General features: G+C 38.4%; 1 protein-coding gene across 1 annotated transcript in view; it reads left to right on the forward strand.

Annotated features, from left to right (window-relative positions):
- The first annotated feature begins 1,576 nt into the window (after positions 1–1,576).
- The window catches only part of LOC139422968 (teneurin-1-like), a 226,980-nt gene continuing 200,598 nt past the window's right edge, over positions 1,577–27,958 (forward strand). The window contains exon 1 of the mRNA XM_071174499.1: positions 1,577–1,609. The gene's annotated coding sequence lies outside the window, so the exon portion shown is untranslated. The remainder of the gene's footprint in view (positions 1,610–27,958) is intronic.

Below are 27,958 nucleotides of genomic sequence, written 5' to 3' on the forward strand. Positions count from 1 at the left end.
TAAAAGATTATCATTACATGGGACCCTCACAATGTGAAATCTTTGAACAATAGTTTATGTTAAGAAAGGTTTTGTTTTCATTTATATTTCACAGATGTTTTAATAGGTTTAATAAGTCAGGATCCTCACAGACGAAATCCTTGAATGATTCTGAAACCTACTGTGTCTGTAGCACTGTACAGCTCATTAGGCTGCAGTAGATTAATCAGAATAGTCACTCACTGCAAGTTCAGCCTGCTACATGACGTTATCTCACCCCTCTACCAAAACCTAGTAAAAGTAAGCAATCGTTTATCGTTATACTGTGGCAAGACTGGCCAATCACCTCTACCTTAACTGTAGGACCTCATAATAGCATCTAGTCATTTCCAGGGGCTAATGGCAAACTATGGTGTTAGGGAACTGTTCAGGGATTTTACAGTAACTATACATTATATACAGTATCATTAGGCTTAAACAGCATGCAACCTGAAGATGCCACATGCGCTCAGTTGTAATGGAAGTAATTCTATGCTCATGTGCCTTGTCTGTATGTTTGCTTTAGTCTATATTTATTGCTTTAATGGCATAACACAGGAACTATTTTCTTGCACCATTGAAATTAGTCCTTGATAAAGCTCAATGGTGCGGTGAGGCTGTATGTATTTAAATCTGTTGTATTGATTAATCTTGTTGCCTTGGTGCACAGCAGAGGCAGGGCTGTGGCCTCCCAGAGTTTATAAGACTCAGTCCTTGGTTCCCTCTGGCAGGACCCTTGCGCAAACAGATTGCAATTCAAATTAGCCATGATAAGCTAGCAGCCTTGAATACTAACGGCAGAAAGCAGCCAGTTCACAGGCAGGGATTGCGTTCAACTCACCTCCCTATTTGGATCTGTCTACATCCATTATTGGATGTAGACAGATCGTTAATGGTTGTCTACCGTAACAATCTGTTAAAAAAAGTGGCTTGACAATAGCCTACTTATAATAACAACAAACACACTAATAATAATAATGATAATAATGCCATGATCATCATCATTATCATTTTAATCATTATTTGGATAATTTTGCAACATTTAAAAGCGTATTTTTGTGTAATAATACACAATAATACCATTATAAGGTAGTGAGAACTACCTTTACACTGTTCAGCAATATCTCTTCACCCTGATACTGTCTAAATCCAATTTAACGCGCTTTAAATCTCGGCAGGCATTTACTGAATGTGTTGGATGTTGAAATTATTGGTCACCGGTGCCACACCCCCTTCCTCTCTGTAGCATATGGTATATTCCAGTGATGCTGAGTTGGTGATTGTGTCCAACAGGGAAGATTTGGTTGAAGATGAGCAGTTGAAAGATAACCCTTAGAAAAAAAGCTAGTAACTTTTAATATACGCGTTCCGGTATTACATTTCAAACGCTGTCTTGCAATTCTCTTCGAGACATTCACCGGAGCATCATAGCCTATTCAGCTGAAGCAAGTGGAGCTCAACCATCACCATTGCGTTATTTTCCAAGGATACACGAGGATACAACATATACAAATATCAACAGTCGTATTATTTATCTGAAGTGAAGCTATGACATGGGAATAAGCCTCCGGAATGGTCACATCACGCAAAGGTGAGCCATTTGTGTAGTAGGCTAGCTACTGCTTTCAGATTGTGTGTATCGCAGAATTTCTACGTGGCGCGCAATAGTCTTATCGCTTGTGAATCGTGGTAGCCTCAGGTGCACAAACATTGTGTATCGATAAACGGGAATGAAGAGTGTAGTGATAGCCGCGTATCAACACAAAAGGTGCCGGCCAGGCTATTCTCATTCCGTGGGCCCGTGATGCTAATGTACAGTACCTTTATGTTCCTAGCTGGTGATACCAACTCTGAGGAAAGAGACATTCTGTGGTAACCTACCCAAACATGACGATGTTGCTAAAGGCTAAACACCTGACACGTAAACTTTACAGACAGATGGGTCATTGAGTTGACATGTCGGTCACTCACTGGGCACATATGTGATCTGAACGCCTAGTTTCGATTTACATTTGGTTGTGAATTCAACATGAAATCAACAAAACATGTAATTGGATTTAGATTAAAAATTTGGTGAAAAAATACGAAATTCCCTAACGTTGATGACGTGGTGTCAGTTTAACACGTTGATTCAACGTCATTCAATTGAATTGTTTTGTTGAAATGAGTGGAAACAACGTTGATTCAACCAGTTTTTCCCAGTGGGCAGTGAGCCAGTGCATTAAAATATATTTGGCTACTTGTATACAGTAAGGTTAGGTTATAATGTAGCTCTATTTCTAAATGTAGGCTATCATGGTAAACTTGTGTATCATATATATTATCAATGGTAGGTAGTATTAGACATTCAGTAGCCTATGTAATGTCTGAGAACGTATCCTTGAGAACCCGCTATCAGTTGATCAGCTCCTCAGGTAAAGATGCAAACAAGTGCATGTAGGCTATGTCAAATGTAATGCCAATGCTCTTGACTTGATGGTATGACCAGAAATAGAATATACAGTATGTTCCAACTGTGAAGGATGAAACCAAATTATTTTATAATAATATCTAAATTCTGTCTATGGCAGGTTGTATAGTTGCTGCAATCTGTTGACAACCTTGTGCAATGTGCAAGACAGACCCATCTTATACTGGCAACACAAATATGTGTTACTCAGGGGTGTCCAGTAATAGCTTACTAACATGGAACCTATGTTTCGTTGAAAACAACTATTACATATTATTACATATTTGTTACCTGCAATTATGATATTAGATATGATATCATAAGGCCACTGCGTATGATCAACACACGGCTTTCATTTACTCTCAGGCACAACCTGAAACACACAGGCTAATATAGTCAGAACAGAGGCAATGTTGAGCTTCCATTACTGCATTTTTGGAAAATGTTAATTATATTAATTTGCATTGAGTAGGCTAGATGAAACTTCTGCAGACTCCAGATGTGTAATGTAAAAGTAATATTCCGTTATGTAGGCCTACCTCATGTACTGTAATGGATATATGATGATATTCTTATCAATTGCTATGAACCTCTCCGATAGACCAATACGAATATATAATCCGAATAAAACACCACTCATAAATCTGAAAACCAGTATTGGACTGAGAAACAGTGTGACAACAGTTACTTTTCTAGATAAAAGGACACAGTCATTTTTGAGAGCCATTGATTAACAAATCTGTACAAGTAGGTCTGAGGGTTATATTTTGGGCTGTCACTAAGGAAGCGCAAGTGTCAAACGCACGTTAGTTTGCAATTTTGTCATGTTAAAACTGGCGCACTGGCATTTTCCAGCCCTAAAGCCAGGTTTGGAAATGTACCTGTCTAACATCAGCTCGCTTGCACTGAGGTGAGAGGGATGGCAATATTTGTAGTGTCTCCTTAAAAACAAGCACAAAAGTGAGGTTCATGCAGTGCTAATGGGAAGTTTGGAGACCCACAAAAAGCCGGTCTTAACGGTAACACCGCTGATAATGGAATGGATTTTGAGAGTGGAAGCTCAGCCTATCCAGCCATGACGCGCTGTGCCCTTGGAAGAGAGATTCCTTGTGCCGGTGAATTTCGTATTTAAAAACATTTTTAAAAACTATTGGTTTCCCCCCATTTCGTTTAATTTGAGCAAAAACCAAGCATAGCCTACCATCAAGGCTGTTTTAACAGCCTTGCATAGGTGTGTATTTTTATCCTGGCCATTAGCCAAGTAGCCTATGAATGAAGGGTTTTAAAAATATTTGGTTTTTGCCCTTATGCCTTTTAATTATTCACAATTCACACTGCATACTTAATTTTGCTTGTTCAAGTAGGCTATCCATCCCCATTTTCAAAGAGTGCCCCTCATCCGCTTACCAAACACACACTCCTCCAAACTATTCAGTACTCCTATAATGCCATATCAACTGCATTTTAAAAAAAATCTGCCTTGCACAACAATACAATTGATAGGGGCTAGTATTTTGTGTAGATGTGCAAATGTGATGCATAAAGACATTTAGGCCTACATGTGCATACAGTGAGTGCCATGGAACGAGAGAAGCGATTTATGATATCATGCTTCTGACCCCATCCTATTTAGAAATATTGTTGTTGTTTTAAAAAACTGATTGCTTGTTTTCCATTTCATATCAAGCCCTGTATTTGTATTTACTAGGGAGCAGCTCCTCTTCCTGGGGTCTATACACATTAAGGCACTTACATTACACATAAAACAAAATATAAAACAGTGAATCATATACCATTGTTACACCACTACATATCTACAACACAAAATGTATAATACCACCATACAACAATATTACAATGTACGTGTGTGTAGAGTGCGTGTGCTAGTGTGTGTATGCACGTGTCTGTACTTTTGTGTGTCTCTTCACAGAAAGAACCCCACTGCTCCATAAGGTGTATTTTTATCTGTTTTTTTTATCTGATTCTACTGTTTGCATCAGCTACCTGATGTGGAGTAGAGTTCCTGTAGTCATGGCTCTATGTAGTACTGTGCACCTCCCATAGTCTGTTCTGGATTGTGGATTGTGAAGAGACCTCTGGTGGCATGTTGTGTGGGGTATTCATGGGTGTCTGAGCTGTGCGCTAGTGATGGGAGAAAAAATCCATACAATTACATATCGGGATATTATTTTTGACAATATATCGTATTGCATCGTTTTGACAAAATTGCAATATTGTTTTTGCGCTAGTTGGCTGTACCTGTACTAAAACCCTAGTATTTTCCTTTCATAGCTTGTTCTCCATCTTCTTTTTAAATTATTTGATTGGAGTTGATGACAATGCAAAGATCATCAATAACCTACAGAACTTGAGACCAACACATGCAGTATTAAACCATGGAACGCGTTGATTGGCAACCCACATAAAAAAATATTATAGTATACTGTGGTATAAATACTATAGTATTCAATGTAGTTTTTTTGCAGACTTTACTGTAGTATTCACTGTAGTATTTACTAGAGGTCGACTGATTATGATTTTTCAACGCCGATACCGATACCGATTATTGGAGGATCAAAAAAGTCAATACCGATTAATCGGCCGATTAAAAAAATAATAATACATGTATTTGTAATAATGACAATTACAACAATACTGAATTAACACTAATTTTAACTTAATATAATACATCAATAAAATCAATTTAGCCTCAAGTAGATAATGAAACATGTTCAATTTGGTTTAAATAATGCAAAAACAAAGTGTTGGAGAAGAACGTAAAAGTGCAATATGTGCTATGTAAGAAAGCTAACGTTTCAGTTCCTTGCTCAGAACATGATAACATATGAAAGCTGGTGGTTCCTTTTAACATGAGTCTTCAATATTCCCAGGTAAGAAGTTTTAGGTTGTAGTTATTATAGGACTATTTCCCTCTATACCATTTGTATTTCATTAACCTTTGACTATTGGATGTTCTTATAGGCACTTTAGTATTGCCAGTGAAACAGTATAGCTTCCGTCCCTCTCCTCGCTCCTCCCTGGGCTTGAACCAGCAACACAACGACAACAGCCACCACATCGAAGCGTTACCCATGCAGAGCAAGGGAAACAACCACCCCAAGGCTCAGAGCGAGTGAAGTTTGAAAAGCTATTAGCGCGCGCTAACTAGCCAGCCATTTCACTGGTCACACCAGCCTCATCTCGGGAGTTGATAGATTTGAAGTCATAAACAGCGCAATGCTTGACGCACAACGAAGAGCTGCTGGCAAAACGCACAAAAGTGCTGTTTGAATGAATGTTTACGCCGCTCAGTCAGATACTTAGATACTTATATGCTTGTATGCTCAGTCAGATTATATGCAACACAGGACACGCTAGATAATATCTAGTAGTATCATCAACCATGTGTAGTTAACTAGTGATTATAATTTATTGTTTTTTATAAGATAACTTTAATGCTAGCTAGCAACTTACCTTGGTTTACTGCATTTGCGTAACAGGCCGTCTTCTTGTGGAGTGCAACGAGAGAGAGGCAGGTTGTTATTGCGTTGGACTAGTTGGATCCCCCGAGCTGTCATTGAAAATAAGAATGTGTTCTTAACTGACTTGCCTAGTTAAATAAAGATTAAATAAAGGTGTAAACAAAAAAAAAACGGCAAATCGGCACCCAAAAATACCGATTTCCGATTGTTATGAAAACTTGAAATCGGCCCTAATTAATTGGCCATTCCGATTAATCGGTCGACCTCTAGTATTTACTGTAGTATTTACTCTTAACTATAATATAAATACTGTAGTAAAAGAAAACGGTAGTATATACTATAGTAATTAATGTTGTGTATTTGCGGATTGAGTATACTGTAGTATTTACTGTAGTGTTTTTGCTGACATTACTGTAGTATTTACTATAGTTTTTTGGTTTTATTATCTTTGACTTAGAAACGCAGTCTTTCTCCTTGAGGAAACCTACTGTAGAAATACTAAAAGAGCACATTTTCCATAACCTGTATGTTGGTAGGACTGGGGTCAGAATGGATAGTTCTGAACTGCTCTTTTCTATAACTTGTAGTGAACACAATATGGTTTGTACTTGGCATGTATGTTTTTCACTTATGGGTTGCACAAATTGGGACATGGGGTAGGGGAATGGACAGGGTATATGGATATTAAATACTGTAGTATTTACTATAGTTAAAAGAGTGTAGTGTTTTTGCGGACTGTAGTGTTTTTGAAAAGATTACTGTAGTATTTACTACAGTGTTATTTTGCTGATAATACTGTAGTATTTATTATAGGATTCTGCACTATACTACAACATGCTATAGTAAGTACTACACATGATCGAGGGATACTACAGTGTGTAGTATAGTATTCTACAGTATAGTACAGTTTACTACAGAATTCTACAGTAAGTACTGTAGTATTTTTTCATATGGGCAGTGAGTGGCCAAGCCCTTGCCACACCTACAACTTGTTTATTCATCAAAACCCAGCCCTGTCGCGCCACTGCCAGATAATGCTCTCATAATTATGGCTGTGAGAGATTTACCATTGCATTAGGTTTGTTAAAATAGAGCCCTCAGTGTGTTTTGAGAAGTCATGTACACTGAATTCAATTGGTTTACATGGTACACTACCAAGCAGCCATTCCCTATGCCTTATTTCTCACTCAATTCAAATTAAACCACTGGGTTTAGTGGTAGAAAAAATAGAAATGCAAGTTTCTAAATGATTAGGACTTCTAAATAGTTTGCTTATGATATTCTGCATTTATGGCCTAGCACTAGTCAGGATCCAGAATAGGTCTTACAGTTTGTACAGAAACACAGTTTGATTTGTATGATGCTAAACCAATACCTGGCCTGTCCATCTTACGTATCCTAACAATTCATTGCAGTTGGTTACTCATCTGCATAGTCTATCTTTAAACCAGAGGGGCGGTAAAGTAAATGTTTCTGTTTCTAGACCTTCATTTCACGAAGAAACCTTCTGTTATTATGTCATTCCATTACTTTTATTTTAGTATATATTTTTACAGTTCAAGGCCTATAACCTTATGCAAGGGCATTTGCCTGGAAACTTTGCTGACTTGGTTTCACATTAATCAATGGTGTATTTTAAAACAGTTGTTAGTGACTGAATGCATTGTGAGATACAATAAATGATGTATCTTATAGGTTAGGTCACAGTTTGAAGACTGGAGGATAGTTTGAACCAAATCTTAAATCAGTAAATCAGTTATGCAAATATATTCCATTCCACATCCCACACATAAACTAATGGGAGATGCAGTTTGGTTATTCTTTCATTTAATGTCCAAGGAAATATGGAAACATATTGTTGCGACATTTGATGTCTGAAGGTGGTGAAAACAAGATCATTAGTATGCATATCTTTCCATTCCTAGATGAATGTTGGCCTGCTCAGTGACCATCCCGAAGCATACCTACTAAATGTATGAGACACAAGACTACTGTATGTGTCATTGTCGAGTATGCCCTGCTGTTTTTGCAGAAAAGTACAAGGTGACACTTTATTTAATGGTCTGGTTATGAATTCTTAATGCATTATCACATAGTTTTAGAACCATTAAATTAAGTAAATACATATGGCCTGTTGTTCACTGGCCCTTCTAATATCAGGTTAAAACATAGACATGTATTTCCAAATGTCCATATACATGGGCAAAGGACATACAATCATAAACAGTTTATAAGAGGAGATGTACCAGGACAAGGAGCAAAGCACTGAGGAATGTTGGTTCCTGGCTGATAGCTGATAGCTGATCTAAGGGCACTGTTGGAGGTGCAGTATTGTTAGTGGCAGTGGTTTTTTAGTGACAGTGTTGGGGGTGGTACTGGTAGTGGTGAATGTTGTGGTGGTGGTAGTGGCAGTGGTGATGCTAGTGAGTTATTCTAGGGAGGGATAACCTTTTAATTAATGACCTTTTAGTTATTTCCTTGTTGTGTTAAATGAGACCTGCAGCTGTCTGTTTTTCTGCGTTATTGGGGATTATGTGTATATATTTTCAAAATGGTTAAGTTAATTACGTTTATTTTGCCATGTACATGTTTTGGTATCTAAATCATCCTTTATTGTCAATTTATTTTGATAATTTATCAGCATGTGACCCTTATGGAGCCCAAAGAAACCACCTAAAGGCCTAAATGTTTTCAGTTTTCTCATGTCAGATTCTATGGTTGTAATGAGGAATTTAGCATACCACAATCTCCAGTATGCATAATCATCATCATCTTCTTCTTCATCATCAAACAATTATGTCCATTAAACAATCATTCATCCATACGTTCTAGTTGCATTAAGTGTGAACTCTGCCTCTCTCCCATTGGCATTGAAACAACCAATTGTTTTCATGTCTGCCTAACCATAATTGTGTTACTTTGTATTCAACTGGTGATAAAAACATTTATTTTAAGTGAAGTTTTGGATTAACATTTCCCATAGCTCATAGTGTATATTATTTAGGTTTCTCCCCATATCATGTGGTTGTATGAGCAGGTATTTTCTCATGCACCAAGATCCCATTCTGCCAAATGTCAACTGCCTATTTTCTATTCAATTATTTGTCTCCACCTACCCATGCTTGTCTTCTCAAATGATGCCGTTGGTATACAGTACAGTACCCTGTAGTCAAATGGATTGTAGTCTTTACAACAAAGGCAATAATTTCCCCGACCCCCCCATCCTCTGCATAGCCTCCCACTTCAGCAGTGGCTTTCTCATACAACTACTGTATTATGCCTCACATTTTTCCTCATATTTATTGAAAGCTATATTGTACACGGTATTTTGTCCCGATCTTATGTTATAAAATGTCAGTCTTTATAGTCATGTGTCACTCTCCATTTTCTTTTATCAGGAACGTACTGATCATATAGTAGTATAGACTATACACTGAGTGTACAAAACATTAGGGGCACCTTCCTAATATTGAGATGCAGCCCATTTTGCCCTCAGAACAGCCTCAGTTCGTCAGGGCATGGACTCTACAAGATGTCGAAAGCATTTCCAAGCATTTGGCCCATTTCGACTCCAATGCTTCCCACAGTTGTGTCAAGTTGGCTGGATGTCCTTTGGGTGGTGTACCATTCTTGATACACACGGGAAACTGTTGAGGGTGAAAAACCCAGCAGCATTGCAGTTCTTGACACACTCAAACCAGTGCGCCTGGCATCTAGTACCATATCCCTTTCAAAGGCACTTAAATATTTTGTCTTGCCCATTCACCCTCTGAATGGCACACACACAATCCATGTCTCAATTGTCTCAAGGCTTAAAAATATTTTTTTAACCTGTCTCCTCCACTTCATCTACACTGATTGAAGTGCATTTAACAAGTGACATCAATAAGGGATCATAGCTTTCATCTGGATTCACCTGGTCAGTCTATGTCATGGAAAGAGCAGGTGTTCCTAATATTTTGTACACTCAGTGCAGAACGACTGTTTAAACTTCCATGATATATTAGTTTAATCTCTAAATTGTATTGATATAAATGATGCAGTTAAAAAACTAATAATTTAGAATTTCAGTATACAAGCCCATTGAAATGTCCTGAACCTATAGGCGCAGTACCTGACCACATTCATTTGGCCTCTCACTATCATGGAGAGGTGTATTGGGGCAGTGAGTTGGAAAGGAAGGGACGAACATTTGTGAGTGAAGATGAAATTCTCTCTTGACTGGAGAGGATACAGCCATAAAATGGATATTAGTAATGCACCATAACTCGTATCATGCTGTACAGTAGTGGCACTAAATCTTTGTGGATATACAGTACCTGGCTTGGGCCTGAGCAAGAGCTCTTTCTTCATTCAAGGAGTTGCTCATTGAACCATGATTTACCATGGGTTAACCCTATACTGTACTAGAAAATCGACTGTGTTGAGTACAGCATTGTCAACATGTAGGTTAGAGGTTAAAAGAAAGATCTTGAAGCCAGAGATATCTTGAAGCCAGAGTTATGTGTATGGAATACCCAAAGTCATATTTGTTTGCTCTTGTATAACTTATTCAGAATGTGTCTGCTGAACTATATTAAGTGGACTCTAGGGAGAAACTTGATCAGCTTTTGTAGTTGTCTTGAAATGCTAATAGGGAGGAATTACATTTTGCTTGGTGGATATGTGAATCATTGTTGTTGTCTTCTGCATACCTTTCTCTTCCCCATAGAATCTACATTATGTATACACTGAGACTAATGACGCTAGCATTGAATAAAGCAGAGCTGGTATAAGACATTACAAAGGAAGGTTTGTTTTGAACAACTGAAGATTTCGAAAGTTTACCTCGTGCCACTAGAGACCAACGATCAAAAATAGTGCATCTGCTCTACTGTTGTCTTACAACAAAAGAGCTACAGTAACAACATCTACAAATATTTGACTCACAATCCAACTCAGTGGTTTCTATAAGGATCTATGTTCCTTATCAGAGAGGGATCAGAACGACAGACAAGACAGGATGCTTTCAGCTGATTAGATGGTTCAGAAGAAAGGACAAGGAAGCTCTGCTGTGGAGATTACTCCAGTTAACGACAGTAACACATAGTACCAAGGTGAAATAAACAAATGAATGGATGACAAGGAAGAACTAAAATAGTCTGATGTAGAATAAACAGCTTCAATTGGAATTGGAAGAGCAGTGGAGCTGAATTAAACGCATATATTCAACTACAATAGTTTTCACACTTTGCATGTCAGTGTTATTAGTTTTCGAGCAAAGCAATTATGTTTTTTCAAATGAGTTTTGACTGGTATGTGATTTAGTGTGTTCAGTACATGGCACATACATTCCATGTCTAGCACGGATGATTGGTTTGAAGGACGGGCTTTGGAAGGGCCGGCCCAGCAGAGTGGATGGGAGGCTGGGAGCAGCCAGCTGTGATGCATGGTGGAGACGCACAGTGGAGAGAGAGGCTTGACAGACGTGCCGGTAGGGATAGTGAATAATGTGTTGCATCTAAGGGCTTGTCCATGCGGGAAGGATGGAGCCAAAGTTGAATGTCAAACGGTATACTGTTGAGGGATGACAAAAGCGTGAGTGTCATACAGACATTTGACATTGGAAGATTCTGAGTGACACCTTCTTACACTCAAAATGGATGATTTGCAGCTGCAGCACAATGCAATGAGGACCATGAAAGTGGAAGATATGTCTCATACAATAAATTGTTCCCTGGTGCCTGTCAAAAGTGCACGTGTCTGAGTATAACGCCTCCATTTGATACATGGCTTGGGAATAAAGTGGATGTATGCCTTTATGGGAGTTTTCTATTCATCCTTACAATAAGATGCCATTCTCATAAGAGATCCCTCTACTTTACTTATAACCCTGGTGCCCCAAACTTGGCTTGTAATGTGAGCGAGCATCAAGAAAAACATTAGTTCTGTTGTAATCCATCTTGAGATCCATGTTGCCTGCATTGGTCAATTCATTGAAAAGCTTGTATGTGCAAATGCACATGCACATTGCTCATTTCAGTGGTACCATGCAACCGTGTTTTAATATATGGCGTAACATTGGACTATTTGACCTTATTTCCATAGGGGTTTTTGATAGGTCAATGGTTTTTATTTAAATATTCAAACAGTGTAGTCTAGAGTGATCATCTCCTTTGATATAAACAGCAGTACCACCCACAGACTCTGAACTCTCCAGCTGTTTTCAAATCATAGTTCCAGTGCTTTTAGTTCAAGTCCATTATGTGTCTGTGTCTACTGGCAGTTTGGAGCATAAGCAAAGAGATGACTTGTTGTGTCATTTCCTTGGAACTTCAGGACCAGTAATGGTGGGGAGCACCCTTAAAACCAAGTCGTCCCATTCGTCAAACTGGGAATTAAACCAGCCTATAAAAGGGTTGTACTAGTTCCCATAAACCACCAAGGATTTCTGCGTAGCTAACCATGCATACCAGGCTTATAAGCCTAGTAAACTCTGAATTTCGTCTTGAGCTAGAACTGCCCACACTCTGGGTGGGTTGCCGCATGCTGAAAAGGTTACAGGCTGGTTGCTTCAAGGACCAAACTGGAGTTGAAAGAAAAACAAAGCAGACACCCCACCACTGTTTTGGTGAAAAGCTGAGGGATGGGGCTGGAGGAATGTACAAGGACTGACCATCTATTATATCAAAATTATGTTTTGAGGCTATACAGTGTTTGTTTACTTTTATGTTGTTTACAAACATTGGACTAAAACAAGCTTATATTTGGGGTTCTGATGGGGTACCAAAGTTGAATGAAACTCATGAGGCATTTCTAAGTTATATTCTTCAAGAATCAATGGGTATATATCATAAATGTATACGTCAAAAAATGTATGCGGCAACTGCAGATTTCCCTTTTAACAAATTATACTATTGGATGTTTGTATAAGGGAGGATATCCCCTGACTTTGAGGCTGCCTACAATAGCTTACAGGGAGCAGCAGAAATCAATTGCTGCTACTCAGATTCCATGAAATATTAGGGTGAGCTCTCATTCACAACAGATAAATGCAACAGACAATTGAGCACGGTTACATGCACACAATAATATATTATATATTAATATAATAGTTAGTTTAAAACATTTATATGCATTGATATTGCAAGAAGAACGATTTCACTAATAAGCCTGTTTACATGGAAACATCTGAAATCAGGCTTCTGATGTGCCTTTCGTTAAATGCAGAAAATCTTAAATCAAACTAAGCGTTCTACCATAGTGACCGTGCTATTTGATTCTGAGTTCGGACATGTAAAGTTGTTATGTGAAAACTGTTTCTAAGACGCACTCACAAAGATGCTTGCACATACACAGATCAAATACACCGATTAAGCTGTTTACATGTCCTAATAATTATAAGTATTGCTCAGAAAACCAGGTGTTTTAATCGGCATATGCTTACTTCGATTAGGACCTTACGCTGATTAAGATAAGCAGAGTAAGGTGTTTACATGACTAATGCCATACTCAGCCATAATCAGTTTAAAATCAAATTATTAGTGTGCATATAAACGTACTTGTTCCGTAAATAGGTACGGTAGACAGCCGGTCGACGAGACTGTTGTATCGCCCATGGTAATCCCCTATAATATTGAATTATCATTGAATTATGTATACTCACCATCAAGCATACCATAGGCTTTCATTTGTGTATTTGTAGTATTTGTCTAATACACTGTATGCTATGTACTGTAGGTACTACCAATACATCTTTGGAGATAATTTGGATTCCCTAAAACTATAAAACTCTCTTCTATGAACAGCCTCTTTTGATCCCCAGAAACAAACATGTCTCTCTAAAGCAGAGAAATCAATGCCTCCAGCACTTAATTTGATAGCCTCATGTAGCTAACAGTGCATTACGCGCCGTGACAACCAAGAGCACCCTTTGAATGTTTACGATCCGTAGGTGTCAAAGCACAAAGGGAAAGTCACAGTGAAACATGCTGCCTATCAGGTCGTCACCTAAAATATTCTGCAAAACTACGAAAGTTGAACCTGCGTTTATGGATTACTTTTTCAGGAGATGCTGCTTGTACTAGATTCGGGAAAGGGTTATTGCATTAGGAGGAGTCACCTTTAATCTGCACATAACAGGGTAGGAAAGAGAGGATTTCAGTGTGTCCCTCGCCTCCTCCATCTCTGGGCCCGCTTCATTAACACTGGTGGTGGGGTGGGGAGAGAGAGTGATCTCTTCACAGTCCACAGGCCTGCCTTGCAGGGCCCTGTGACAAGGTGAAAGATGATGATTGAATACAAGACCCCAGAGTTGTATAAGAGAAAAGGAGGAAGAGGCCACAGTCAAGTGCAATGGGTACCAGCATCCAAAACAGTGCTGTGGGTGTTAGTGTGTCCCTTGTTGTGGACTTCCTTAGGCTACCATTAGATGTTGGCTGTGATTACTTGGGAGACCAGTGCTACAATTGATGCAAGAGAGTAACAGTAACTATATCATTATTAGAGTCAAAACAAGAAGCAACTGTTGACCATTCAGCAACAAGCTTGTAAAAGTTATTTCCCGAGGTGTGGGTCCTGTTCATCACTCAGAAGGCCATACTATACAATTCCATTTCACCTATTCACCTACTGTATACAACAGCAATCAAACAGGAGAGGATAATAGTAATATATTTGTATGCCATGAATGTACAATAGTGGGATGTATAGTTTAGTGAGATATATAGAAGCTATTGAGCAAGAGACACTGAGAGTGAAAGAGAGGCCTACATGTTATTGAGCTGTAATCAAATGTTGTTATAGTACATCCAGTCCCCCACTCTGCTCTGCTCCGCAAGCTGTGACATCTCCATGTGAAGAGACAGGTGTCACAAAACAATCCCAGCACTCACTTAATTGGACTCCTGTCTTTCCTGGTGGAATGGACAGAGCAGAGCTGGTGTACTGTATATTACTTACTGTAGTGATGCACCATCTCTATAATTAACTCTTACTGGTCTTCCATACAAAAAATGGATGGACCTGCATAACTGTGTTGTCGAATATTTGACTGTGCGCTGTTAGATGGGTTTCTTACCTTACATATGACCTAGGTTAAAATAACATCTCTATCTCTTAAGTCTGTACCTGCTGCTTGAATGAAGCCACATCCACATGCAGAGCTATATTGGTGAGATTATTTTTTAGGTGTACTGTAGGCCAAAAGAGCCCTGCCGGTAACCATAAATATATCAGAATGAACTGGTGGGCCCTTACGGCTCCGTGGACATTTAAGTATGAATTGGCCTTTAGTTAGCGATGGGTCGTGGTGAGGCATTGTTTGATTAGTGTTGTCACATGGTTGAGCTGCAGTAATTGACCAAGTGGGGCTGCTGTTTGCTATTGTATCCAGACACTGCTGAAATATTAATTTGATGTTTTTGCGTCCCTGTGAGCATTGCTGTTGTTTTATAGCCTCAGAGGATTACCACTTAAAAGATATATCTTATTTTCGCTATTTAGATTTTCTGCTATTTATTCACGAGTGCTGTTTTTTCCATAATGAAAAACCATAGAGTATGGGACTACTCTATTCACCTAAAACAAGAAGGAAACCCGCCGAATATACAATAATAGAATCATTTCTATAAGCACAAGTAATATACAGTGAATAAAATTGCAAATATATTCATGGTTTATTATTTAAGCGTATCAATTATTTATGGGAATCCATCTTCTATTTATGTCGCACAAATTTCCAATTTTTGAATAAGCTTACAGTGTATTAATGATTTATGATCATAACTCTTTTATGTGGGAAGAAGAAGAAGAAGAAAACTCTTTTGACATTTAAATTAGTGGTGGGGATTTTTCCTCTGGAGGGGAAATGGCACACGGCAACCTTGGGCAGGGCATGCCAGAATTGGGTTAACTTACATAAACAATTTCTTTGTGTGTCTGTACATGTGGGTGTGTATGCACACGTGGGTGTGTCTGTACATGTGGGTGTGTGGGCGTGCATGTGTGTTCGTATCCATGTAGTGTGTGTGATGTTCAATAGCTGCAATTGTTATAGTAAATGTGAAGCAGGGAATGGGGTGTACACAGTGGATCTGAGGTGTTTTCTGTCATATACCCCCAATAACTAGTTTGGCAGTAACCCTAGATAGCTGCAGGTGCTGGGGACTCCATGGTACTTAGTGGGAACAGTAAAGCCTTTTATCACTGAGTCTTGTGGATTATCTCTAGTGCTGCTGAAGCAGAATTCCTCTCTAGGAGGCAAGAGAATCCTCTTCCTACCTGTTGACCCTATGTTCCTCATTGAATGTGTATACCTTAAAAGCACATTCTTGGAAGATGTGGATGCCATACAAGGCTGGGCCACCAACAAAACAATGGAGCAAATGCATCCCATGTAGGTTTGCAAAGGGAGGGTATATTACTTGAAACGTTTGAAGTTTACCAAGAAACTACCAGTATTTTGGTGTCTTTCAAGGGCTTTATGTAATCTCTCACAAGACATCTAGTGACCCTTTTGGGTACTTCATATTATCACAGGTGTCTAATTATCTATGGCCATATGTGTGGCTTTATCGCATGTAAAATATAGGAAATACTTAAATAAGATGATTTAGAAATGTAAAATAGAATGACAAAGCAGTTAAACATTAGGCTAAATATAAACCATCAACTTAGTGAATATCATTGGTGTTTAATATTTCAGCAATATCCTTTCTATTTTTTTTTACACACTTTATTTATTTTACTATGTCAGTATGTATTTGTTGTCTTTTGCTTTGGTGTCAAGCTGGTGGCAGTTGTGAAAAAAGTAAATAGTTGGAAGAGTTGCTACTATAATAATGCCATTGTTGATTAGATGCTATTTTAATTAGGCCAATTTCTCTTGAACCATATGGTTTATCTACTAGAAACTCATGGACAATATGGACACAGATATCAACAATGTATACTATATATATATATATATATATATATATATATATTTTTTTTTAAATCAAAGTTACTGTTAATTACCTTTCTGTTAATTACCAACATTACAGAAGATTCCAGTAACTTTTGTAAAATACCACTAATTGTGCAAACCTAATCCCATGACATTTTCATGCTACCTATTTTATATTATGTGTAGGAAGGAATTACTGTCCTCCAAGAACAACATTACTTTTTCTCTTTTGAATCTGTCAACATGATTTTGTTTATCTTATGCCAACAAATCATAAACTATGGAGTAAGGTAAGGCAATTACACCAATACAATTAAGATATTTATATCACCATTAATTAAATTACACATCATTAATTAAAATGACTGAAAATCTAACAGGCCTTACGATGTCAAATAGTGTTCTGTTAAATACTGTCATCCTATTTCTCTTTCATTTACAACCAATTAAAACAGAACCTGTTTATGTGTGAGTTGTATTGTTGAATCTAAAACCTAGCCCAATTAATCCTCACACAAATGAATCACAACAGAATAGGAATACATGTTCTGTCAGGTTACAAAACTGTATCACTCAAACATCTCCTAAATACTAATCTACGTGTTCTATAAAAGTAGCTAGCAGACAATACTCTCTATCTCCTTTCTGCTCCTCTATGAGGGAACACAGACTTCATTATGAATTACTGGGTCGTTGCACAAAATGAGTGCCGTTTGGGTCCCTTTGGTATTTTAAATAGAAATTGTGCACCAGTATTGCATTTTAAAAGCCTGTTATAATAAATGAAGTGCCCTTTAATATAGACCACATGGAGAATTCAATCAATCTGATTCTTTCTATGAATATTATGCTAAAGTGCCAAAATTCAGCATTTTGACATGTCCCTCCGTCACTGTGTCACTTCTACGAAGATTTAAACCTACTTAATCCCCACATTTCTCAAGATTTCACCATCATTGTAATGCCCTAGTTATTTTGTTGCTTTGAGAAGGTCATTTCTGAAGATGATTGTGTATTTGAATGTGGGTGGTTCGAGCCCTGAATGCTGATTGGCTGAAAGCTGTTGTATATCACGGGTATAAAAAAAACCATGTATTTTTACTGCTCTAATTACACTGGTATCCAGTTTATAATAGCAATAAGGCACCTCAGGGGTTTGTGGGACAGTATATTGCCAATATACCACGGTTAAGGGCAGTATCCAGGCACTCCGAGTTGCATCATGCGTAAAAACAACCATTAGCCATGGTTTATTGGACATATACCACACCCCCTCGGGCCTTATTGCTTTATTTTATGTGATTAGTGATTAATTTGTCTGTCCTTCATTTTAAGGTCAACCCTTTTACGTGAACTTAACTCTTTTTTCAATAAGGTGAAACTATTCCTTTTTAAATATATTTTTTTGCCAAAGAAACATTGAAAATCTAATAGTCAAATCATAGAGTAAAAGCAGGTTCTACTCTTTTTTGGCCATTTTCTGGTGTTTTGTGGTGGAAAACTGAGCGGGTCGAGCAAAACACATCAACCCTGTTACCCATATATAGACAGGCTAGAAATGTTTTAACCTCTTAAATGTTAAATCCCCTATTTAGGGGACCTTCCTTTTAATTGAATTGTTTTATCACGGCATATCAGGGTAATTCACTTGTAAATCTACATCTGTTAGGCCAAATCGCTTCACTGCAGTTCTGCCGCTTCCCTGCTTCAATTCAGTTGACCTCAAATGACTCTGGGGTATCAGGTTACATATCCACAGCCATTGGAGGCTCGGGAGTACCGCCTTAATGCTCATTCGCTGATTGGATTGTCCGTCAATTTGTGGGCTAACGGTACATCTCAGGCACACAAGCTGTATAATGCTGCAAAGCTGAGAGTCTCACATCGTTCTATGACAAACACACATCGATTTATATCAAATTTAATTAAAAAAAACCTCAAACACAATTTGAAGATGTGAAACAAAACCATTTTGTGTTCATCACAGAGGGACAAACGTTATATTAGATGAAAGCTGAGATCGTGACGAATCAGTAAATTCGTGAGCCAACACAAGTTCACAGATTTTCCCTGACCACTAGTTATATAAAACATTATTACAGTAATAAGGAAGCTGAAATCTTATAGCATGTCAATTGTAAAATGTATTGAGAGTATATGTAGATTATCAACAAAAAATGCCAAGCCCTATTCCCCCTTTTTTATGAGTAGGATGTTCATAGCATATACAATTTCAAAATGAAATTTAGGATATTCTATTTTTCATACTATTTACTATAGCAGTGCATACTAGTGCAAAATGTGCATATAAATCATAGATAAATAACATATTCCCCCCAAAAAGTATAAGGTATTACTAGTTACTGTTCATGACCCTCTCATGAAGATATGTTTTATACAGCCATCCACTTAACATTAACATTCAACAGGTTGTTATATTACACTAGCTGTTATTAGCAGAGAGGTTTGGAGGTCTCTTTCTTATTGGTCTATTAACCAATTTACCACATGGTGATGTCATCAGGCAGAAATTTCAGGCAGTCTTTTCAAACAGCGTTTACACTAAAAGGGCATTATCACAATGTTCACAATTTCACAGTATTATTCCAACCTTATAGTGTGGAAGAATACATAAAAGACAGGGAATTACGTTTTTGACTGCACTGGGCCTTTAATTAACAACATATATATATTTTTGTGAAGCTTGCATTCAATTGCCTCTTCCTGTTGCACACAACAAGCTTCCATTCCCCCGTCATATGGGGATTTATGGCTGATTTAAGAAGAAATCATCAACCCTCTTACTTTATTTAGCAATTATAGGCACTTACTATAGTCATTTTTATTCAACCTCTTCAAATCGTAAAACATGTTTTTTATGAAGTTGAGCTCTTTATGACAGAATGTTAAAATTGGGTGAAATCAAACATTACTCTTCTCAAAAGGCACCGAATTGGTGGAACGACCCTACTGTATGACTTGAGCTTAATTTCCCTTTAAATGATGCAGAGGACAGTGGCCTATTCCTTATTTTAATATGCTGTTTTTTGGTCGTTTTAGAGGCCATTATTAGGCAACTAGGAACAGTGAGAAGATAGTAGTAGATAGTGTGTAGTACTGTAAGAGCTGGTCAGTTTTGCTTCATGTGTTTAACTGAGACTGTCAACTGAGACTGTCATTTGGGGCGGCAGGTAGCCTAGTGGTTAGAGTGTTGGGCCAGTAACCAAAAGGTTGCTGGATTGAATCCCCAAACTGACAAGGTAAAAATCTGTCGTTCTGCCCTGAACACGGCCGTTAACCCACTGTTCCCTGGTAGGCCATCATTGAAATAAGAATTTGTTGACTTGCCTAGTTAAATAAAGGTACATTTGTTGAGTGCATCTACTGCCTTCAGTTCACTCTCTATCAGTAATGGATTTCTGACTGGATCTCACATTAAAATCAATAGGAATTGTTCTCACCAAACTATCAGATCCAGTTATTTATTTCCAACCAGTACCTGGTGTCAGCCGTGAATACACATAGGGACATTGACAAGATACACAACCTGCTACAGTGTTGGAATAATTAGCTTCTTCTGAAAGGAGGCAGTGATGTGTGGCGAGCTGTGGACCTTACTGGCATCTCCTCTGGGAGACTGTTGGCTGTATTTCAACTCTATTACCATTAAAGTTATTCTATCATGTATACGTTTTCTCTAAATCATCTTTTAATGAGGTGGGGTGTTGTTTTGCTGTGCCTCATGGAGAACACCATCATTAGATGGACATATGAATACAATAATGTCGACCAGGGATGGGCAACTCCAGTCCTCAGGGGCCTGATTGGTGTCACACTTTTGCCTCAGCCCCAGCTAACACACCTGAGTCCAATAAGCAACTAATCATAATCTTCATTTTAGAATGCAATTAGTTTAGTCAGCTGTGTTTGCTAGGGATACAGAAAAAATGTGACACTACTTCGACCCCCGAGGACTGGACTTGCCCATCCCTGATGACAACATTTTGGGACAACTATGTTGTAAGTCATGGGGCTGGAAACTACCTTTAACAGGCTAAACGTTTTGTATAACTTGTTGTTTATTAATGTTATTAAATTGTATAAAATACACTAACCCCTAGTTATTATATGTATACTTCTGGAATTCATAAGCATTTTTGTATTTGTTATTATTGTGTTGTTTCCATGAACAAATGGGAAACAGGAGATATGTTGATGTAATTTTGGGGTGATCCCACTACAAAACCAATGCTCTCTGTGGGACTTGTAGTATGCCTATATCCTAGGTTTATTTTCAGTAAAAATCAAGAGTACCAATGTGAATTTAAATGTGATTTTCCTCAGGTGCATACTTCCAGCACACTGCATGGGTGTTATATGATGTTCCTGGCAGATTGTACATTATTGCGCTCAGTGGTCACCAATGAGGTGGGTAATTCTCTTTAATCATCATTGATTATTGTAGATCCCTAAGTGACAGCCCATGTTATTTTGGGGCTGTTTAAAATAGACAAATAAATAGCTAAACAACAGAGTGAGTTTGAGAGAATCTGTCATATTGCTCCTTGTCATGTTGGCACTTTACTAGAGGCTGAGGCTGAAAACTACTTTGATGTGCACTGTTAAGAGAAGATTAAAGACTTTGAATTATGGTAATGATTCAGTGGCCTGTAGGTTCTTTACCGTGTGTCCAAAATCATTGGGAAAAAACTTTGATCATCCGGGCTAACAAGGGAAGGTTTCCCTCTTTGGAACACGCTGTCAGTGAGTAGTAATTGGTTTTGTGGAAGGCAGTCATGGACCTATAGGTATGCTATAGCATTCTTGGGGAGGCAGTGATGTTGCTGTTGCTGTTATCCAAAGAGGGGTGTGTACTGTAAGTCAAGAACACTGGCAAGCATTATGAAGGTATTTGACAGTCTCGCTTTTGGGGTCATGTGAACAGAACAGGTTTGCTTTATAATGAATAATCCAACATGTCTTCCTGAAACTCCACCTAGAACACATCATCCAATCAATCAAGGAATGAGAGCAAAACATGATTTGGAGTATGTTGTTAATATCACATAGTATTACTGCCTACTCACACTCAATGTAGACCATGTCAGCCAAGTGGAACTAAGCTATTTAGCATCATTGTGCTTCTGTATCACATGGCTTTTGTAATATTTGTCTTGACACATGTCAGAAATTATATGTATTCCATAACATGCAAAACGAGACATCAAATTAAAAACAGAAAACTCATGCTTTAAAATATATTAATGTCAGTGTAGATAAATCACCACAGACAGATGACATGGTGCATCATAGAGAACTGAGCCAACCTGGGGCTATCTATTAAAAAACGTTCAAATGTTCAAAGATTCCTCTTTCATTTTTAGTGAAGGGCAGGCTTTCAGGTCTCATATCAAAGAGAAACATCAAGCCACCAAATGGGCTTGACGCAGAGGGGCCAGCATGAGCAGATCTACACAACCTGTGAAACCAGAGGGAGAGTATTGTGAAAAAGAGACAGGAAAGAGAGGAACCACAACATTCCTTGTTAGGACATGGCTTGGCCAGTCTACATTTGTAAATAACACCGCCTCTGTAGAGTGTGTAATGCTCCTAATATAATGTAATCTAATGGGTTGACCTTATAGTTGCAATTAGAGTATTTATGGGAACACTGAAACCACAGCTGTTTATTTCAGCACTTTGATTCTGAAATGCAAAATAGTGAACTAATTGGAGAAATAGATAGCTACCAGGCAGCATTTTGGTAAAGTTGGCATTATAACACTGAGCCAAAGGAAATACACAATGCCTAAGGAAATACTTGCAAATATTTTGAACCAGAGAAAAATGTATAAGTAAAAATGTGAGTATTTGTTTCAAAACCTAGATGATGTTGTGCGTTATTTGAATAGTCCCAAAATGTGATAACATACTATGCCTTCTTGACAGATTTGTTTAAAATGTGAGTACCACTTTCTAACAGCAAGCATGGAAAACAATATACAGGTAGTTGACATTTCCTCTCCTCATTCCCAGAGGCTATGTTTTGCTCTCTGGCCCCACTGTCATATCTTTTGCATGATATTACATACAAATTCTACTCCTTGTTGCAAGTTAAAAAGATTAATGTTGAGGCACTTGCTCTTCAGCACCATGGAAAATTGCCAAGAGCAAAGAGGTATTCTTAGTTGACCCCGAGCTTGGCTTTTACATTTACTGTTATTTACTGCTTCAGTGTCTGTGTGTGCATGTGTGCGAATGCACGTACAGTGGGGCAAAAAAGTATTTAGTCAGCCACCAATTGTGCAAGTTCTCCCACTTAAAAAGATGAGAGAGGCCTGTAATTTTCATCAACTATGACAGACAAAATGAGAAAAAAAAATCCAGAAAATCACATTGTGGGATTTTTTATGAATTTATTTGCAAATTATGGTGGAAAATAAGTATTTGGTCAATAACAAACCTTGACGACCTTGAAATGCTTCTTACAAAGCCACTCTTTCGTTGCCCGGGCGGTGTGTTTGGGATCATTGTCATGCTGAAAGACCCAGCCACATTTCATCTTCAATGCCCTTGCTGATGGAAGGAGGTTTTCACTCAAAATCTCACGATACATGGCCCCATTCATTCTTTCCTTTACACGGATCAGTTGTCCTGGTCCCTTTGCAGAAAAACAGCCCCAAAGCATGATGTTTCCACCCCCATGCTTCACAGTAGGTATGGTGTTCTTTGGATGCAACTCAGCATTCTTTGTCCTCCAAACACGACGAGTTGAGTTTTTACCAAAAAGTTATATTTTGGTTTCATCTGACCATATGACATTCTCCCAATCTTCTTCTGGATCATTCAAATGCTCTCTAGCAACTTCAGACGGGCCTGGACATGTATTAAATATTCACTCCATGTACATGCTTCTCGTCTCCAGCGTCGATCCTCACAGAATGCTGACACCACTATATGAAGCATCAGGGAGGTTTTTGTTTTGTTGGTGATGTCGGGTCCGGGTGCTGCCGCCGATGGAACTGGGGGTGCCTCAACTGGGTCTCCGGGCTTTCACGCCTTAGTTGTTTGGAGAGGTTTCCTTGCCCCGGTTGGGTCGGCAGGCTCCCATCCCACGTCATATCTCAGCCTGCTCGTCGGGCTCAGAGAGGTAAATGTGGAATAATCAAATAATTATAACATTTATTTAACAATCCCTTGAAAACTGAACATACTTGTTAATGAGTTTAGTAGTGGTGTAAAGTACCTAAGTAAAACTACTTGAAAGTACTACTTAAGTAGCTTTTTGGGGTATCTGTACTTTACTATTTTTTAAATATTTTTGACTACTTTTACTTCACTACATTCCTTGCAAGCCGAAGAATACCATCCCAACCGTGAAGCACGGGGGTGGCAGCACCATGTTATGGAGGTGCTTTGCTGCAGGAGGGACTGGTGCACTTGACAAAAGAGATGGCATCATGAGGTAGGAAAATTATGTGGATATATTGAAGCAACATCTCAAGACATCAGTCAAGAAGTTAAAGCTTGGTCGCAAATGGGTATTCCAAATGGACAATGACCCCAAGCATACTTCCAAAGTTGTGGCAAAATGGCTTAAGGACAAGAAAGTCAAGGCATTTGAGTGGCCATCACAAAGCCCTGACCTCAATCCTATAGAACATCTTTGGGCAGAACTGAAAAGTGTGTGTGAGCAAGAAGGGCTACAAACCTGACTCAGTTACACCAGCTCTGTCAGGAGGAATGGGCCAAAATTCACCAAACCTATTGTGGGAAGCTTGTGGAAGGCTACCCGAAATGTTTGTCCCAAGTTAAACAATTTAAAGGCAATGCTATCTAATACTAATTGAATGTATGTGAACTTCTGACCCACTGGGAATGTGATGAAATAAATAAAAGCTTAAATAAATCATTCTCTCTTCTATTGTTCTGACATTTCACATTCTTAAAATAAAGTGGTGATCCTAACTGACGTAAGACAGGGAATGTTTACTAGGATTAAATGTCAAGAATTGTGAAAAACTGAGTTTAAATGTAGTTGGCTAAGGTGTTTGTAAACTTCCGACTTCAACAGTATATTTTAGTAATTACATTTACTTTTGAATGTTAAGTATTTTTAATACCAAACACTTTTAGACTTTTACTCAAGTAGCATTGTATTGGGCGACTTTTTCTTGAGTTACTATTAAGGTATCTTTACTTTTACTCAAGTATGACAATTGGGTACTTTTTCTACCAGAAGGTTTTAGTGGAGCTTGTGATCTTTTTGCAGCCAAATCGAACGCTCTGCACCGTATTGTGACATTGAATTGATAACGACCTATAGAGTTTCAGACACTATGCCAAGGTGCATTGAAGCTGATCTGGCTTGTGGTGGCCCAATGTTTCCTTTATTTTTGCAATTACCTGTACACCTATGAGTTAAGAGGATGGAAGCCCAGGGATACAGTTCTCCCTGTAAGGCAATGTTGTATATCTGAGCACTAAAATAAGAAGTCTGATATAAGGGGTTGTATTTGGCCAACACCTCAACAACAGGGGGATGGTCTGCCTTGTTCTACATTTTGTTGACCAGTAGGTTATGACTGGGGGAGGAAGCCCATCCTCGATTGTTTGCAGAGGTTGTTCAATATGGTTTTTAAGAACCATTGTTGTCTATAGTTTGTCCTTCCATATTGTACCAAGGCTTACTAAAGGGAGCATAATGCTATTCACTGTTGTTTTACTGGCTTTGTCATCTAAACAGTATGCAGTGTATACAAATGCATTTGTTCTCCCTTGGGGAGGTCAAGAAGTATAGATGATCACATTAGTCAGGATCCTTCTCTGTGGTCCATGCCAAGCTCTATGAACGTGCGTGAGTCGTTAAATCAGTAATTTCTATTAAGAGTCACAGGGGAATCGAGTTTAGTCTGAACCTCATTGCCATTTCAGTCAGAGCCCTGCTTTTAAGGATTTTATCCTTTTTCCTTGTTTTCTGTTTTCTGTGCGTGTGCAGCTAGTCTTACCAAGGCCTACTATTACAGTAAGTGTATTCAGTTGTCATATGACTCCACGAAAGCTACAGGATAGGACATTTCATAATATCTATGAATAATTGAAATGGTTCACATTTTGATGGGATTACTGCCAGTAACACAGATACACTGTGGAGGACCTCTTTTTTTTGTGAATTGTCAGTCTTATATTATTCATCTTTTAAATAAAAATCATTGCTTTTTAAGTTCATTTTGCTGTCTGCCTTCACTAAGTATCTCTGGCTTGGGGGAGGTGGATGGATAGGTGGGTCATGCCAGCTTAGTGCTTCCCCAGGAGAGTGGGTCTATGTGGGGCATGTTAAAGTGGGATGGAGGGATGGAGGTAGCTAGCCATAAAGCCTGTAGTGTAGTTAATTCTGGACCTGTCTGTCACCTGCTGGAGGTACATTCTGAAAAATGATATTACTTTGCTGATATTTCTCTCATCACTGAGCTGGGGGAGAAAATCTAACTGTTGATCTTGGATCATTACCTTGAAGTATGACAGCGGGCAATGGGTGGATATTTGGTCATCCTATTAAGATAAATAACTTGCAGAGAAGTGTTTTTTTAATGTATTCTATAGGGATGTAAGGATTCACTGATACGCATCGGTCCTCAAATGTTTAAGATACAAGTGCATTGGTCTGCGGACCCCAAAACCCAAAATATAAATATAAATGTTTTGCTCATATTAGATTCTTTATACCTTCCCCCCCAAAAAATCTCATATTTTGTGACAACTGATGCATCCTCTCCTTCAGTGTTGAACTGCATGTACAGTTGAAGTCGGAAGTAACATACACCATAGCCAAATACATGCAAACTCAGTTTTTATTTTAAGAATGTGAAATGTCAATTTCTGTCATCACATTCCCTGTGGGTCAGAAGTTTACATACATTCAATTAGTATTTGGTAGCATTGACTGTAAATTGTTTAACTTGAGTAAAATGTTGGGTAAATTTTGGCCCATTCCTTGTCGATATAGTACTCGTTTTACTGTGGATATAGATACTTTTGTACATGTTTCCTCCAGCATCTTCACAAGGTCCTTTGCTGTTGTTCTGGGATTGATTTGTACTTTTTGTACCAATGTACATTCATCTCTAGGAGACAGAATACGTCTACCTTCCTGAGCGGTATGACGGCTGCCATGGTCCCATGGTGTTTATACTTGCGTACAATTGTTTGTACAAATGAACGTGGTACCTTCAGGCGTTTGGAAATTGCTCCCAAGGATGAACCAGACTTGTGAAGGTCTACCATTTTTTTCTGAGGTCTTGGCTAATTTATTTTGATTTTCCCATGATGTCAAGCAAAGAGGCACTGAGTTTGAAGGTAGACCTTGAAATACATCCACAGGTACACTGTTGACGTTGAGACTGGTGTTTAATGAAGCTGCCAGTTGAGGACTTAGACTTTTCTGTTTCTCAAACTAGACACTCAAATGTACTTGTCCTCTTGCTTAGTTGTGCACCAGGACCTCCCACTCCTCTTTCTATTCTGGTTAGAGCCAGTTTGCACTGTTCTGTGAAGGGAGTAGTTCACAGCATTGTACGAGATCTTCAGTTTCTCGCCAATTTCTCACATGGAATAGCTTTCATTTCTCAGAACAAGAATAGACTGACGAGTTTCAGAAGAAAGTTATTTGTTTCTGGCCATTTTGAGCCTGTAATCGAACTCACAAATGCTGATGCTCCAGATACTCAACTAGTCTGAAGAAGGATAGTTTTATTTTTTCTTTAATCATTACAACAGTTTTCAGCTTTGCCAACATAATTATAAACTTGGATTAGCTAATACAACGTGACAGTGGAACACAGGAGTGATGGTTGCTGATAATAGGCCTCTGTACGCCTATGTAGATATTCCATTAAAAATCTGCCTTTTCCAGCTACAGTACAATAGTAATTTACAACATTAACAATGTCTACACTGTATTTCTGGTCAATTTGATGTGATTTTGAGGGACAAAAAAAATGCTTTTCTATCAAAAACAAGAACATTTGTAAGTGACCCAAACTTTTGAACGGTAGTGTACATCAGTTACACACACACACACACACA

Source organism: Oncorhynchus clarkii, chromosome 12 (genome assembly GCF_045791955.1).
Source record: "Oncorhynchus clarkii lewisi isolate Uvic-CL-2024 chromosome 12, UVic_Ocla_1.0, whole genome shotgun sequence".
NCBI classification, from domain to species: Eukaryota; Metazoa; Chordata; class Actinopteri; order Salmoniformes; family Salmonidae; genus Oncorhynchus; species Oncorhynchus clarkii.